The sequence below is a fragment of the Eulemur rufifrons genome, chromosome 4 (genome assembly GCF_041146395.1).
Source record: "Eulemur rufifrons isolate Redbay chromosome 4, OSU_ERuf_1, whole genome shotgun sequence".
In the NCBI taxonomy this organism is placed as follows: domain Eukaryota; kingdom Metazoa; phylum Chordata; class Mammalia; order Primates; family Lemuridae; genus Eulemur; species Eulemur rufifrons.
Genome location: NC_090986.1, coordinates 13,480,856 through 13,498,665, shown reverse-complemented (window position 1 = coordinate 13,498,665; position 17,810 = coordinate 13,480,856). Strand labels below are relative to the sequence as shown.

Sequence of the window (17,810 nt, the reverse complement as noted above, 5' to 3'; positions counted from 1 at the left end):
AAATACAGAAAAATCAAAGGAAATAAAAATCACCTATAATCCCACTAAGAGAAAATCACTGTTAACATTTTAATACATGTCCTCCTACTTCTCTTTGTGTGTGTGAGTGTGTGTGTGTGTATGTGTGTAAAACCCACACTGAAAATTTGGATTCTTATTATATACATATCACTTATTTTAAATCCCAAAAAATTTTGTGAATATTTTTCCATGTTTTTAAATATTTTACCCAAACATGCATTTAGTGGCTGCCTGGTATTCCATATTTAGGTGTCATAATACTTTAATCTTTTGGGCAACTAAAGCTGTTTCCAATTCTTAGCATTTATCAATGATGAATAGTTTATAACTTAAAAGATTTGTGTTTCTAATAAAACATAATTGTCAATTTTCCTTCCTCTATGACTAAAATGGAATAAATTCAAATAAGGAAACCCGGAGGATTTATATGAATGTTGACAAATTTGGCTCTTTTCACACAAGAGGCACTCAATTGAGGGATTCTTCCCGCGTTCAGGAAAAGAATCAGCAATGATGCTCTTCTCTGAGATCCCCGTTATATGGAACAGCTGGCTGTGCTTCTAGACTGTTTCTAATAATGAAATCCTTGGAAGAATTGAAAAAATAGTCAAATCTAGAACTCTGGTTGTACCATTGTGCCTCCCAGTAATTTAAGATGGCACCTGGGCTACTGCTGTAGGATCCCATACACTTGGAAACATTTCCTTAAAGAGACAAATCATAAAAGCATTTCCGATATGCTTTGCTTCCCTCTCTGATCTTGCTTCCACAGCCCTGGAATGACGAAATATCCATCAGCAGGTGAGCCATTATATGATATGGTTGATTTTTAATATGGAGTGCACCTTCTCTGTAGGAGGCACTAACTGGGTATAAAATAGTGAAAGTAAGTGAATAGAAGAGAGGCCTGCTATGAAATGTCTTCACATGAAATGAAGTGAGGACAAAGCACACTTGAGTGAAGGATGCACAGGGCTGGATGAAGGGATATAATACTAAAGTAATAAGGAATGGAGTACGTCTCATTTCCATGAAGCTGAGGCTCACATTCCTAAATACCTAAGTCAGTAACCTCTCAAGTGCTGTGGAATTCAGAGCAGGAGCGTTCTAATTGGAAAATAAAACAACACCATTTGGACTAGTGGCATATGTAGAAAATAAACTTTGTGATGTAAATGAGTAGACCGATGCCCTCTCCCTCTGTGTTTAATGAATATGGATTGCTGCAGTTAAGGATTTTGAGTTCTAGACACAGTGTGAGTTATTCTGGCCCAGTGGCTGTTGTAGAATCCTGGAGAAAAAGTGATCAGCATCTACGTCAGTAGGATCTTTAATAAAGAGCAATGCCATCAAAGTGCTACCAGTGCGACTGTTCTCTGCAGAACACACACTACAATAAAAGAGGAGCACGTGGAGGCAGGGAGATGTGACAGAGTGGAGGTTTGGGAAGCCTTCCCAGAGCTGCTGATCAGCCAGGTGACATCTGCAGGATGAGCCAGGTGTGTGAAACAGGTGGAGGGAGAAGAACATGCCAAGCAGTTGAATAGCTTGCGTAGGGTCCCCTTGATGAGAAGGAGCAGGTCTGAGAAAAGGCCAGCGTGGAATCTGTACTGGGAACCAATGATGAGTTTTAAGTGAGGTTTGGCAGGGTTCATGGTCTTTCCCTTTATGTGTGGGAGAGCAAGATTGGAGGGTCAGAGTGGATTCTGTTAGAATTGCTGAGGTTACTGCTGTAGCTTAGGAGAGGAGAGGTGAGCCAAGGTGATGATGGTAGTTACGGGAGATGCAGTGAGTTGGCAGATTAATGATCAACAGGATGATTATAGAACAGTATTTGGATAATACGGCCCTAATTTATAGAACACAATAATATATCTTCATGATTATAGATATAGATAGATAGATATAGGTAGATAGATAGACAGAAAGAGCGACACAGAGAGAGATTATAAGGCTTAGCTCATGCTATTATGAAAGCCGAGAGTCCCATGGTCTGCCGTCTTCAAGATGGAGAAGCCAGTGGTGTGATTCAGACTGAGTCCAAGGGCCTGGGTCAGGTTGGGGACTATGAGAAGGTAAGGGTTTAAGTCCTGATCTAACAGGAGAAGATGGACATCCTTTCAGCTCAAACAGAAGCAAATTCACCCTTCCTCCAACATTTTGTTCTTTTCAGGCCTTCAGTGGATTGGGTGGTGCCCACTCCAGTGATGAGGGTGTTTTGTACTCAGTCTGTGGATTCAAGTGCTGATCTGATCTCTGTCAGAAAGACTCTCAAAGACACGCAGAAAATAGTGTTTTACCATCTATCTTGGCATCTCTTAGCCCAGTCAAGTTGACACATAAAAATTAACCGTCACGTAGACTATAGATAATTTTATAAGGCTGATAAGGTATCCCATACTGGTTTGCAACCCAATCACTCTATGGGATGGCTCAGGATGACAACTTGCAAGGCTGTGCTAAAATGTATTTAATAGTCCTTTGTTTATTTATTCTTTAACACATTGACTGCCACACTAGAAAAAAAATTTTCCTTGGGGTCATGGTGTTTTATTAAAACAAAATGAGCCTTTCTAATTTGTTATTTTTTATTGTTTTCTGTGCCTGAGTTATATGCAACACAATCCACATTTTTAGAATTAAATTGCCAATATTAATTGTAACAATAAGAGCATCAACAAGTAAGATTTTCACGAACCAACTGCAGGGTTTTGCTTCATGAGGCCCCAAGCTCAAAACTAGCCTGAGTTAAATACAACTCATGTAGCAGTCAATGTGTTAAATTACAGTGAGGTTGTTGCAACACAAAGTCACAACAGTTGCTTTATTCTTGCAAATTTCCAAAACAGTGATTACCATAAATATAAGAATAAATTTAATTTTTAATATTAACTTCAAAGGTTCTTAGGGACCTCTAATTTAAAGGATATTTTCTAGTGTTACAGCTCTTTTTGAATTTGTCTAGCTGGTTTTCCTGTTTTTACCAGAAGAAACCCCTCCCCAATAAAAGTATACATTCTATCTATTGGTAAAAATTTACATTTTAGCATGGCTCATAAAATGAAAGAATTTTAATGGAATATTTACTGACAAGAAAATTCTGACAAAAATGTATTTACACACTCCCAGGCATATTATATCTGTGATCAATTCAGCATGAGAGTGGTGCTTTGAAATTTTGATCTTCTAGTTATCTAAATGAATGTTTCATTCCTAAGGTAGGAAAATAATTTCTAATATTTCATTAACACACTATTGATGGTTTTAAGGTATAGATAGATCAGAAATACCTGTCATCTAAAGTCTTAAAGTCACACTTAACGTTGTTTTCACGATAAAGCTAATTTGGAAGTACAATTATGTTTCATTGTTTTGTTATTACTACTTACATATTCATTGCACCATCAGACCACATAGCTACTTAATACGGGGAAATGACATATCCTAGAGTCTTGCTAATAAATAGATGATTCGATGCCTTGATGGTATGATCTGGAAGTTTATGTACCCCAAAATTCCTATATTGAAATTCTAACATCTAAGGTGATGGTATTCAGAGGTGAGGCCTTTGGAGCGGTGATTAAGTCCTGAGGATAGAAGGCTCACGATTCAGATTGGTAATGTTGTATGGAGACTACAGAGGGCTAGCCAGCCCTTTCTACCATGTGAGGCTGTAGCAAGAAGTTGCCACATAAGAACCAGAAAGCAGGCTCTCACCAGACACTGAATCTGCTGTCACCTTGGTCTTGGATGACCCAGCCTCCAGAACTGTGAGAAATAAATTTCTCTGTTTATAAGCCACCCATTCTAAGGTATTTTGTTACAGCAGCCGGAATCCACAAAGACACTTTACTGTCAGTTCTTTTTAGGTTTGCATGGTATATCTCTCCACTTTGTTTCCTGGAAGTCAATGACAATTGTCACATGCAGATGTGTCCCAGGTGTCTGTCCCCTAGGTAGAAGCCTGTTTTTACAGCATGGTTTACCAGCAATGACTTTTATTGAAACACTTCTGTAAGAAATCAGTGTTGTCAGGACTGCTCAGTTCTAATATTATTTGATTTTAACACAACCTTTTCAGCTAAAGAGAAGAGAAAGGGAACAAGTCATTGCCATGTGCAGGAGCAGATGGAGAAATGTGGGTCTTTCGATTCCAGTCGTCACTGCTCACTCTTTCATCTTTTGACTCCATTAGAAGAACAGACCTTGCTGTCATACTAGCAGTTAGATGAGGATGACAGTGTGTATTTTATTCAATTCAGAACTCATCCTGGGGAGTGGAGTAGGATGTTTGTTAATGTATCAAGCTCCACAAAATCAAAAATTTATACACATTTAAAGAAAGATTCAATCTTTAAACCATATTTGAAAATTATAATACTCAAATATTGCAAACTATGCACTTACTTTTGAGGGACTCTGAAATATCAGACCCAGAATAGTATACATTTGTGATCTATGTTTTAATGTAATATCTTTTTTCTTTTAGAATTCTTGACATCCTTATTTCTTCTTCAACATTATATATATTATAACTGCCACATTTGTGTATTTTAATATTAATAGAAATTTGATATTAGGTAATATATACTTTAGCTATTTTATCAATTTCAAATCTATACTTTTTTATAATTTAATATGAAAAGCTTGAGCCAGGACTTGCCACATGAAAATCACTTTCAGATAGATTTTGTAGAATATCTTCTTTTAATGATCCTAGTCTGTTAAAAAAAAAAGTAACATCTCAACCTTCTAAAGAGTCCTACTTTAAGAACTACTTAACTCGAGCAGATATTTCAACATAACTTCAGAATTCTAGCTTAAAATGTGAACATGTATTCGTTGCTTTTATGACAATGGGGAAGAACTGACTTTCACAAAACACACGCATTATTCTGCTGTACTTACTACTTTTCCCCTATTTTTGATATTTTGTCTTGTTGGCATGTGTACTGTTTGTTAAATCATTGGCAAGTTAAGACACGACTCGGGAGAAATGCAGCAATCACTATTACCTGGAAACTGAGATAGAAAATGTGGAAGTGTCACATGAAGGAAATGAAGTGAGCAGAGTGTGATAAAACTAGGACGTATTTGAATTCAACCCAGTTAAACTGCTCTAGGCTTATAGAATACAATAGAAAACGTACTTTGGGAATAATTGGGCAGGAAAAAAGTGCTTATACTTCTTTTTTTTAAGTGAGATATAATAGTTGTACTTATTTGGGGGGTACATGTGATATTTTGATACAGGTATACAATGTGTAATGAGCAAATCAGTGTAATTAGGATATCTATCACCTCACACATTTATCTTTTCTTTGTGCTGGGAGCATTCCCATTCTTGTCTTCTGGCGATTTTGAAATATACAATAAAGTATTGTTAACTATGATCTCCCTACTGCACTATCAGATTCTTTTTGGCAGTCGCAAGCGTTTGGTGCAATGATTGGATAAAGACAAAGTGCTGAAACACAATCCAAAACCGAATATTCATCACAAAAAGCTAGCAGTGTCTGTTTGGTAATCCAGAGCTGGTATTATCCACTACAGCTTCATGAAACCTGGTCACTCGATTACAGTGGATGTCTACTACAACCAAGTGGACAAAATGATGAGGATGCCTGCGATTAAGGAAGTGAGAATGGTCAACAGAGACAGGCCAATCCTCTGGCAAGACAATGCTCAACCACATGTCACACAGACAACGCTGCTCAAACTACAGAGGCTGGACTTGGAAACTTTGTCATCCACCTTATTCACCAGACCTTGCACCAACTGACCACTACTTCTCCCAGGCTTTGGACCACTTGTTACAAGAAAAAGTATTCAATTCTCAACAAGCTGTGGAAAACACCTTATGTAATTTCATGGCCACTTGCTCTCTAAGCTTCTTCACTTCTGGCAAAAACAAGCTACAGTTAAGATGACAAAACTATGTCAGTAGTTTAGGCACATACTTTGATTAATTGTACTGCTTCTTGGTTGAGATATAATAAACTACATTTTTGATTTGAAATTGGACATTTCACATTTAATGACCTATGATCAGGGTCCCTAGAGGACATGCACCTGAAGAAGTCTAGGAGGCAAGTGATCCTAGAACTCAGGAGAGAAAGAAAAGCCATATTTACATATATAGTAACAGAAGCCCTGGAGTAAATCAGATAAACCTGCAGAAAACGTGAAGCCCGAAAAAAGAGCATTTAAAAGAGGGTCCAAAGGAAACCAATTAAGAGATTTTTAGAAAAAACAGGAGGCTGCAATGAAGACTGGGAGAGAGAAACTAGATTTAGAAGGAAAACCAGAAGCTTGTATTATCATGAAGGTCAAGAGGAAAATGCTTTGAGAATTCCCTGTGGAAGTGAAAACACTGTAATTACAGGAGAAGCTGGTCACTCCAGCGTGGAAACACAGACTCTAGGAAAGTTGCAGACTGCATCCTTAGCTCAAATGTAGAGACAAATTAAACTTTTTGCGGTCTTCCCTTCATACTAAAACTGGAATAAAATATTTTAGACTGTAAAAAGGAAAGTAATGTAGATGCTGAAGCCATAATGCACTAGAAGTAAATTGCACATTCAGGACATTAGTGCAAGACGTTAAGAGACAGAAAATTGCAACTGCCCATTCTTTCCATTCCTTGTAAACAGACCTGGAAAAGGCTGTATTTTCTCAGAGCAGAGATGAAGTGTTCCAAGTAGCAAAATATGCTTTTTAAAAGGCAGAGTAAATAGACTGCTATTGGGGAATAATTAAATGCACCATTAATGAGGTAGGAGGCACTGGCTGGCTTCATGCAAGGCTTTAGTCAATAAATATTTACCAAATACCTGTGTGGTGCACACAAAGCCAGAGTACAAGGGGAAATGACTGGCTTCGTAGGAAACTCGATATGAGTGACTTCAAAGTACCTTGAATTCACCCCAACCCTATGGGGCTCTTTACAAACCCTGCAACCATGATGTCTTTTCTTAGCTTTTTCTCAGAAACACTTCCTCAATAGGCTTCCTTGTGTAATTGTATCTTATAATTGGTTGTTTGACCTTTAATTATATTCTGGCCATTAATTGATTCAAATGTCACTCAAGCTAGCTCCCCAGACAATCGTTAACTTGTCTAAAGTTTTACTCCTCACCTTTGAATTTAATAGATTTGAAACTTGCTATAGACACAACAGAATGGTGATCTGCCTTCACCTTTTTTTCACACTTCTGTTCATTGTTTTTCAAAATAAACAATGTGCTCAATATAAACATATGCTTATTATAGAAAATTGGAAGATACCTACAACTACAAAATATAAAAATAAAATTGAAAATCACAAATAATTCCATTATATGGAGATAATCACTGAATCTTTTTTTATCAATCTTTCTCCTCTTTCTCTCTTCCATACACACAGGAAAATCATACAAAAATTATATACCATGTGCCCATCTTGGTAGCCTATCTTCTTATACAAATTTTCTGTACTTCTCCAGGCCTTAAAATGTTCTTCTATGATATGGTTTTTAATGGCATGCAGTTGCATCATAAAAATAGCATTAAGTGTTCTATTTTAGACATTTTATATAAATTTTCACTATTTTTCTCTAATTTTACTACATTATTATTACATTTTTTATTGTTACGGCCATAAATGTCTAATGACATAAGCATTTTTACACATACCGTTATTTCTTTTCACTGTAGATTTTCATCTATCATACAAAGTCAGAGTTTAAAAAGTAAGATCATTTAAAGGGCTTGCTGGAGAACAGCAACACTTCACTCAGCTCTTCCCTTCTGATTTTTTTTTTCTGTGTACAATGACTTTCAATTCTTTTATATAGTTCTTCTGGGTTTTTATATACATTTATATACACAGTAATTGTGTTCATATTGCCACACCTTGACTTTTCCTTTTCAGTGTGGAAGATGGGACTTAGGCTTTCTATTGACACACCTCCAAGCCCCCGTCAGATACACATATTATACTTTGTCCATGAACCCAACCTCCCCTTACCATCAAATCAAACTGTCATCATGTCAATATGTGGAGTTTTATGGTATGACTATAAATACTACTCTTGTCCTAGTCACTTAGAATTCTATGATTACCTTTTCTTTCTTACATATTTTATATTGTTATTTAGCATGGCAGCAGTGCTACATATACATATTTACGTTTTTCCAAAAGTAATAATTACTGACCTCAGGAAGTCCACAAAGGGGAGCTGTAAAAATGTGTTCAAGTATGATTCAATTACCATAAAATTTTACATGGTTGTAACAAAGATTGTAAATTTTTATTACAGTAAAAATTTGTAATCATTAACACCTCAAAGTACATTTTAACCATAATAAGGGCTTAGTATATCGTTCCTTAATGAATAAATGAATTCACCAACTGTATTGCCTCCTATGTTATCTGCCAAAAAATCTAGAATCCGAAGGAAGATTATGTGCTTCTCGTTTTCTCTCTCTGAGTAAATAATGGAAAACTGTATGGAAGTCTCTGCTTGAGACCAGAGACACTTGAATCTTCTACTCCTGTTCCCCAAATTCCCACATCTCAGGCAAATGGAAGCTCGGCAGTTCTCTGGTTGATTTGACTCGAGTATAAGAGAGTCTGTCCCGAGACATCAGGTCCTTTCTCAGCCCCTTTCACTGGTGTTCATCGAGAGCAATTCACTCTTCCTGGTTTCTGGGGGTAACAGCCTACCTGACAGCCTCTCCCTGACTGCCATGGAGCTTTCAACTGTGACATGTCAGCTTAACCTTAGGAAAAGAGATCACCATTCAATGGCTTTGGATAGCAAGATTTAAGAGTTTCTCTACCAGTTCCACTTAATGGCTTTAATATTTCAGAACAGGGGATGGGGGTGGGGGTTGCTTTCTGAATGATCCTTATAAAAATGGCATTCCTGCCAATTGCCTATTTCAACAGCAATAAAGAACGGGAAATGATACAGGGCATGGGGGTAGGTCAGGCATCTGTTATTCCTGACTGCCTTTGCTTGCTCTCTTGGGTCATTACCGAAAGATCATTTTTTAGGTTTTTTTCTTTTTTCTTTTTTTTTTTTTTAAGAACTCCTATGGGTTTGTTTGCTTGTCTTTTTATGGAAACAGTCTGCTGAGTTTGCCCTAATTCATTTGAAGGTTTAGCAGTTCTTTAGATTTTGAAGATAAAGGCAGAACTGTGAAAAACTGCTCTTTTCATTCTCATAGAATTGGTTGTAAGCAGTAGAGAAAGCTCTGTAATATTTTCCTGGGACACTAGCTGGGATACACTTTTTTAAAAAATGAAATAGTACATTTCCTGGAAAAAAAAAAGAATTGGAAATACTTTGGAGACCTGCAGGTTTCCACTTAAACACCCACAAGTATGTTTTGTCTTTGTTATATCTGGGGGGCTTTTAAGAAACAGATTCCCAAAGGGCTCTCTTACACATCACAGGGCATGCTTCTTTTTTTTTCCAGTAAGAGTAGTGATAAGGGGCATTCTGTTATTTCTTCTGGTCTGCTGTAAATACTACACTAGAAACTTTTAACATGGTTGGGCCTCAGTATTCTGGGAACAACATTTTACAAGCATTTCTAACCTTTAACAAAAATTATTTTGTTTTCCCATTCCTGGTTTTGTTAAATACACTGTAGGGTAAGAGTGAAGGGAAGAAGGTAATCAACCCAAATCTAAGTCTTTGACATTTCATGGAGCTCTGGGCTGAACACCCTTCCCACTCTCTCTTCTTGTTTCATTCTATCACGTGCTTTTCAGAATTTGAATTCTTAAGCTTAGTCCCAAACTGTGAAAGCAGAGATGAATGGGTGATTTAATGTATTAGTTCTTCTTCGCATACACTTTAATATGGTATTCTTTCCCTTCCTGCTAGTTTTGTTGCTTTAGCTACAATTTATTGAGTGCCAACTGTAGGCCCAGCACTGAGCTGGGTACTTTATAGGCTTATACAGACAATTCTCTGTACTATACATGAACTCTTCATACTTGTCTCCACTTTGCAAAAGAGTAGAATTAAGTGATTTGCCCTTGATCACAGTGAACAGTACACCTGGGATTCTCCCAGTCTTCTTAGACTCCAAGCCCCATGTCTTTTCATTATGCCATGTGGAATTTTCTTCCCTTTTTCTCCTGTTTATTTGCATCTTTTCCTACTACCTCCGACTCAAATACTCCTCTGCTCCTTCACATCCCTATTATGCAGCTCTCTGAGTTCCACTATTCAATTTTCTAATAATTTCACCAAACCTCCTATCTTATTAAATGCAAGGTAGCAGAAAATACAAGATTAAACCTTTATGGGCTTGTGCTCTATAAGACGCCCAATTAGACTTCTTATTCTTATCTAAATATCTGTTTCTTTCTTTGGGGTGTGCATTTCTTGTAGTATAGCAACTTTTATGGTTTAATCTGGGACATGATGAATAGTTGAACACTAAATATTGTCATATTTCCAAAGCACAGGGTATTTTTGGGCAAATTATCTTGAAAATATTTTAGAGAATCTTAAGCTTTTTTTTTTTTTTTCAGTGCAGGGCTTCTCAGAGACTTTAATACTCTATCATGCCCCAAAACCTTATAAGACAGAGAAAAAGTGTATAATATTTTTCAGTACAGACTTTGAAATCAATTTAAATAAAACAATGCATTTGATTGTCACATTTGAGGAAAATATAATAAAAATGAAGTTATTTTATTAGAGTTTTATGGTTTACCATGCCTGAACACATTGCCTTTCCAAATAGGTTGTTTTTTTTGGACTTTCTTCTCTTTACTCCTAAGAGTTTGGGCTAAAAATTGACAAGTATATTTTAATATAAACAAAAAACACAACCACAATTTTTAAATAGCAAAGCACTTAAAAAGATAATTTATGAAAGAAGAAATACAAATAGCCATGTACATGTTAAGAAATAGGTAACTCATCCTAGAATTAAAACTGCTAACTAAAAATGTTCTAGCATATTAAATTGTCAGTGATTATATATATATTTATTATTTAATGTTATTTATAATTAATTTATTCATGTGCAGTTATTTCCTCAGCACCCACAGTATATTAGGCACTGTTTTAGATCCTGTAACTATAGCAGAATTAAAGGATTCTCTGTCATGGAGCTTGAAGTCCAGGAGAGGATATTGTCAAACAGTAAATATGTGTGTGTTTAAAACACTGGATAGCAACAATCACTGTCAGAAAATTAGAACAGAGTAAGGTAACGAAAAGCGATGTAGTATGGAGGAAGAGGACTTTTAGAGAAGTGATTCTAGAAAGAAGGCCATAAAGGAATGAGCCATTCCAAGAAGCCCCTGGGGGCAGGAGATGATCCAGAGAGGGAACACAAGGCATGAAGCAGAGGGGAGCAGGCGTGTCTGAGTGACAGTGACAAGACTTGTGTGGCTAAAGCAGATTGAGCTGGAGGGAGATGAAATGATGAAGTTGGTGAGAGGGTCTGGGGCAGAAGGTTGGATCCACGTGGACTCTTAGGTATCAAGGGAAAGGGATGAGCTTTCATTCTGGGGTACACTGGAGATTTTGAAGGAGAAAGTCAAGCAGTGAAAATTGTGTATCCTAAAAATCTCTCTGCCTATGCTGTGAAGAATCAACTCTTCATACGGTTTTGAGGTGAGGTGGTGGTTTGGATAAAGTAGAAACAGGTAAACCAGTTAGAAGGTGGCTAGAGAAATCTGAGCAAGACAGAATGGTTCTGAAATAAGGGACTAGAAAAAGAGATGGTGAGAATGGTCAGATTGTGATACATCATGAAGGAAACAGTTGGCAAAACTTGTTGATTGATTTGATGAGTGTAGCAAGAGAGAGGAGAAATCAATAATTTCTTTATTTGAGGCCTAAGTAACTAGTTGGTTTAATAATTCAGTGAAATAGACTTAAGCAAATTCTATTTAGCACCTTAATAATTTTATAATATCTGGTGTAATAGTAATTCCAGTTATGGGAATCTTTTATGCGAGATAAAGGGAAATGTTGCTTAGATTTATGTACAATAGTGTTATTTATAATAGTGATATGTAAAAATCAATACATAAGAATAAAATGGTTAAATGATTTTGGCATATAAATATAATGCAATATGATGTACTCATTTAGGTACTATTTAATGATATAGGAAGGAAAATGTTCATGATTATTAAAGAAAAAGTAAGCATGCTATATTCTCAATTAATTTTCAATAAATGCATTCATTTAACAGATGTATGTATTGAATATTGTACACATAAAAATAAAGCTATAGAAATATTAACAGTGTCTGAGTGGAGAGATTATAAATTAATTTTCTTTGTACTATTTTTAAAATTTAATTTAAAATATAACTATTAACCTAATAATTTTAAAAGCTTTTAAGAAGCAATATTTCTATAAAATTAAAAATTTCTATAAAATTAAATTATTTAAAGTGACAAATTTCCTACCTTTTCTATAAAATATATGAAATGCATGGTTTTCTAATCTGGATGCTTCTCAATTATGAGGCATTCCTACCTTTGAAAAACTAATGGGTTCCTCATCAGCAATATCTTCCAAACGGTCACATCAGCCCTTCTGATGAGGACTGCCTTCATTTTCCACTTTGTATCTTAAAGCTAAGAGTTGCCACCTCATAACTCTCTTTGTTGGGATGCATGTAGTAAAATGGAGTCATTGATGTTGGACAGCCTGGATGAGAAACTAAGAACTGCTTTCAACATAAATTCTAATATAAAGTCCTTTTCTCACATTGTGGCAATTATTATACATCAGAATGTGATGAGATCAACCTACAGCAAGAGGCTATGTCGTCTACTAACTGGAGACCATTCCCATTAGTTACTAAAAGTCTCTCCAGGGCAGAGTGACCTATGGGCAGGTGGAAAGGCTGAGTTTGAAGAGAGGGCTGGATCCAGATGATGTGGACACTTGTAAATCATCGGAAATGGTTGAGGTAGTCTCTGGTGTCACAACACGATTCTCTGTGGTATTAACCTAAAAGTTTGCAAAATGCTAACAGCTCATCTTTCTGCCTAAAATCATTGATATTGAAGTATATACATTTTTTTTTAGGGAGAGATAATCTTCATTTTTTTTTCTACTAGCACATAAATACAAAATTTTCTATGGAAAGAAGAGAAAGCATCTATAACTCAAAAGCATAAAACATCTACTCATTGCTCTTATTTTTTACTTTTCCAATCATGTTTGATGCCAGCATTTTATTTTAAAAACATTTTTTAGAACAGTATTAGGTTCACAGCAAAATTGAGAGGAAGATACAAAGATTTCCCATATGGCCCCTCCCACCAGGCACAGCCTCCCCCGTGGTCAACACCCTCCACCACAGTGGTGCGTTTGTTACAATTGATGAACCTATATTGACACGTTGTTGTCATTCACAATCTGTAGTTGAGATTAGGGTGCTCTTGGTGCTGTACATTCTATGAGTTTGGATGAATGTTTAATGACATGTATCCACCATTATAGGAACATACAGAGTATTTTCACTGCCCTAAAAATCCTCTGTGATCCGCCCCGTAGCTCCTGGCAACCACTGATCTTTCTACTGTCTCCAACGTTTTGTCTTTCCCACGAAGTCATGTAGTTGCAATCATAGAGCACGTAGTCTCTTCAGATTGGCATCTTTTACTTAGTATTATCATTTAAGGTTCCTTCATATCTTTTCATGGCTTGATAGCTCATTTTTTATAGCTCTGAATAATATTACAATGTCTGAATGCACCACAGTTTATTTGTTCATTCACCTGCTGAAGGACATCTTCGTTGCTTTCAAGTCTTAGCAGTTATGAAGAAAGCTGCTGTAAATATCTGTGTGCAGGTGTTAGTGTGGACATAAGTTTTCAAATCCTTTGGGTGGATACCAAGGGGCATGATTTCTGGATCATATGGTAAGAAATTTCCAAACTGTCTTCCAAAGTGGCTGTACTATTTTGCATTCCCACCACCGATGAAAGAGAGCTTCTGTTGCTCCATATCCACACCAGCATTTGGTCTTGTCAGGGTTCTGGGTATTGGCAATTCTAACAGGTATGTAGTGTTGAAGAAGATAAAGAGAAAGTACTTCTGAATGCAATGGGTGATCCTGGATTATATCCTAAGCCAAGTGAAAAAGTGCTATCAAATATGAAGAATATCCTTGAAAAAAATTATGAAATGTTAAGTGTGATTTAGGTAGAAAATTTTTAGCGTTGAATTTTCTGATTTTGATAATTGTTGTATAAAAGAATATCCTTGTTCTTATGAAATGCATACTAAAATATTTAGGGATAAAAAATCATGTTGCCTGAAACTCACATTCAAGTAATTCCAAAAAATAAATGAAAGAGAAAGAGAGAGAGAGAAAGAGAAAGAGAAAGAGGAGTAAGAGAGGAGAGAGAGAAGGCATGTACAAAAATAGGATAAAAGTATAAATAATTGGTGAGTTTGGATGTCCTAGTCTGTTCAGTCTGCTACAACAACATACTATAAACTGAGTAGCTTATGTACTACAGAAATTTATTTCTCACAGTTCTGAAGTCTGAAAGTCCAAGATCAATGTGCTAGCAGAATCGGTGTCTGGGGAGAGCTCCTTCCTGGTTTAATAGATGGCCATCTTCTCACTATGTCTTTACTTGGTGGAAGGGGCAAGGAAGCTCTCTGGGGTCTCTTTTAAAAAGGCACTAATCCCAACCACGAGAGCTCCACCCTCATGACCTGGTCATCTCACCAAAATCCCACCTCCTGACACCATCATCTTAGGAGTTTCAATATGTAAATCTGGGGAGGGACATAAACATTCAGTCTGTTGTAAAAAGTATTGTGTTAGTTTCTTAGGTTGCCATAGTAAAGTGCCACAAACTAGTTATCTTAAAACAGAAATTTATTCTCTCACAGTTTTGGAGGCTAGAAGTCCAAATTTAAGGTGTCAGCAGTGTCATGCTGCCTCCGCAATCTCTAGGGGGCACCCTTTCTTGCCCCTTCAATTCCCTGGTAGCTCCAGGTATTTCTCAGCTTGTGACAGCATTACTCTAATCTTTGCCTCCATCCTTACACACCTGTCTTCACTCTTTGTCTGTGTCTATCACCAAATTGTCTTTCTTCCAAGGATACCAGTCATATTGGATTAAGGGTCCACCCTACTCCAGTGTGACCCCATGTTAATTTAACTAATTTTATCTGCAATGAACTTATTTCCAAAAAAGGCCACATTCACAGGCATTGTGAGTTGGGGCTTCAACATATCTTTTTGGGGGGATGTAATTCAACCTATAACAAGTATACAGGAGTTTTTTGTATTACCCATGCAACTTTGAGTCCATTTGAAATTATGTAAAAATCAAAAATTACCAAAATGTGTTAGCATGTAAAAAAGTGGTCTTTGTTTATTAAAATGCCATTAGATAACTTTCATTAATGTGTTAAGGAATTAATACTAAATGAAACAATTGACAGGTATATTTATTGAGATTAAATTTGTATATAACATAAACCCATAAAACGTTTTTTACAGGAAATATGCACCTATTGGTTCATATGCCTTCTGGAATGCAGTAAATAAAATTTCTATTTGGGAGGAATGATATATTTTATTACAGTTTCATCGCCATTACTCCAGAAACACAATTTAGTACAAATTGGAAGTTGAGTGGACTTCCAGTTTCAATAATGAGAGAGAAAATGTGCTCAGGGCCCCAGTTGGAACTATCCAGTCCTCAACTGCAGAAAGTATTCAAGAGGTTGCTGTTGCTTTGCATATATAACATTAATTGATTTTATATCCCTGATGAAAATCAATCATGATGTGATTTATTTTTTTGAAGCTAAACTGAAAGACTTGCCTTATGGTCTATATTGTACAAATATAACATTTTTGTTGAGCTGTACTGTTCAGTATGAGAAATTTGACCTCTGTTGATTAGGTGTAGGAATGTAAATCAAGAAGGTATTTCATGCACGTGCAGACACACACACACACACACACACACTTTCTTAGGGCTTAGGCTGTTAGTGGGCACCGAATATAAATAGGTTCTCTTAAATTAAGAAAAAATAGGAGTTTTTCTCATTTTCAATATTATTTTCATATACCCACTTTCTAATCCATAAGATTTTCTACAATGCAGCATTCAATTATTTTAAAATATTATTTAAGATTTAGAAAATGTGTAGTGATTACTAAAGCTACTTTTCCTGTATTATGAAGTAAGCTCAGGCTTTGATATATTTGTTTTATATTTGAAAATCTAGTGTAATTCTCAATTCCCCTGCTTCACATCCCCTGAAATAAAACAACCTGCATACAACCACATGCACACACCAACACATGAGAAAATCAAAGTGCATGTTTAGTGCTAGTCCTCATTCTGCACAGAAAGTACTGAGCCATGTATCCAAGGAAGCAATATAATTAATACATGCAATAATTCAGGCGCAGTTTTCTCTCACTTTTATATTCATAGCTGAAAAATTATATACTTGACTCATATGTCAGAGGAATGAAATTTGAAATGTTAAAAGAACATTTTTCAAAGATGTTTAAGAATATCATGTTTGTCTCATAGAAGAAAAAATTATATTTTGGAACATATATATTTTTAGTTTCTCATATTATAAGTAGGCAATGTCAAGAGTGATATTTCAATTGAATTTGTTTCTTCTCACTTCACAAAATTGAGTAATTGATTTGCTATGCCTGAGTAGTTCAAAATGTTTTGTTTTTTTTTTAAATAAGAGCTAACCCAATACCTTGAACTAACATAATGCTACTGGTTCCCAACCCCATGGGTCATATCACCTTTGGTATGCTAGAAATTAGACCTTCCTGATGGTTTTAATAGAGGTCTTCTGACATTTTGAGGAAATGTCTTGCTTTGCAACTCATCAGCTCCTGGGTTCCAGAGGGATCCATTAAAAACTAAAATTGCAAATTTGATTCTGAGTTAGCCAGACTCATAATAAAAATCAGCCATGAATCTTATTGGAGGTGTTCACATTAATCTTAAAGTACAGTAAAAATAAGGAATCTTGAAATAAAATTAATTTATGCAAAAGGGAAGAAGTACAGTCTTTGCATATGTGCATGTGTAAGATGTCAATCAAGCCTTCTAGACTGCTTTCCAGCATTTGAAGCACATCAGCTTGGCCCCATCCTCTATCACGCCTTCTCAATGTCTGCATATTCCAGCGCAAAAAGAAACGGATCTTGGAATCTCTGAGTCTCAAGGGGGCAGGTTTTGTCTATAGAATTTGTGTGAAATACTGTATTATAACTTAAGAAATGAAAAGCTCCACTTGCCAAAATGTTTTACTCTAGCTTGCCAAGGAATCTACATTCCCAGCTTTAAAGATGCCCCTTTATGTCAAGGCATTATCGCCAAATGCAAATATTTTACACAATTGTGTGAAATATCTCTGCCAGTTTTCCTAAGGGAACACATCTCTTTCACAACAGGACATGGGAACAGTGGGTTTTTATTTCGTGGAAGCAAAACAAAGGGTTCTGCGTATAGTGTGAATCAGGAAGTCGTGGGGATCCAGGAGAAAGCAGGAAGGAAACTGAGGCATAGGTTACATAGAGAGATGGGTATGAAGCGATCCCACTTACCTACTCTAGAATTTTCCTGAGGCTGTTAGCACTATTGTATCAGCTCTAGATCTTTTGACCTTGGTTCACACTCTCCTTGATACAGTTAAATGCTTATTGAGTAGCCATGTGTACTTCACCCTAGGCACAATAAGCATTAAGTTATTTCACATATTACTTAACAGAGCATTATTACCTTAGTGAGTGTTTGT

General features: G+C 36.2%; 1 protein-coding gene and 1 non-coding gene across 2 annotated transcripts in view; both read left to right on the top strand.

The window, feature by feature from the left end:
* MYO16 (myosin XVI) overlaps positions 1-17,810 on the top strand; it is a 475,062-nt gene that overhangs the window by 83,001 nt on the left and 374,251 nt on the right. The gene's annotated exons all lie outside the window — the stretch shown is intronic.
* LOC138383085 (U7 small nuclear RNA) lies at positions 2,956-3,019 on the top strand. Its single transcript, XR_011233533.1, has one exon. It is a non-coding gene; the product is annotated as a U7 small nuclear RNA (small nuclear RNA).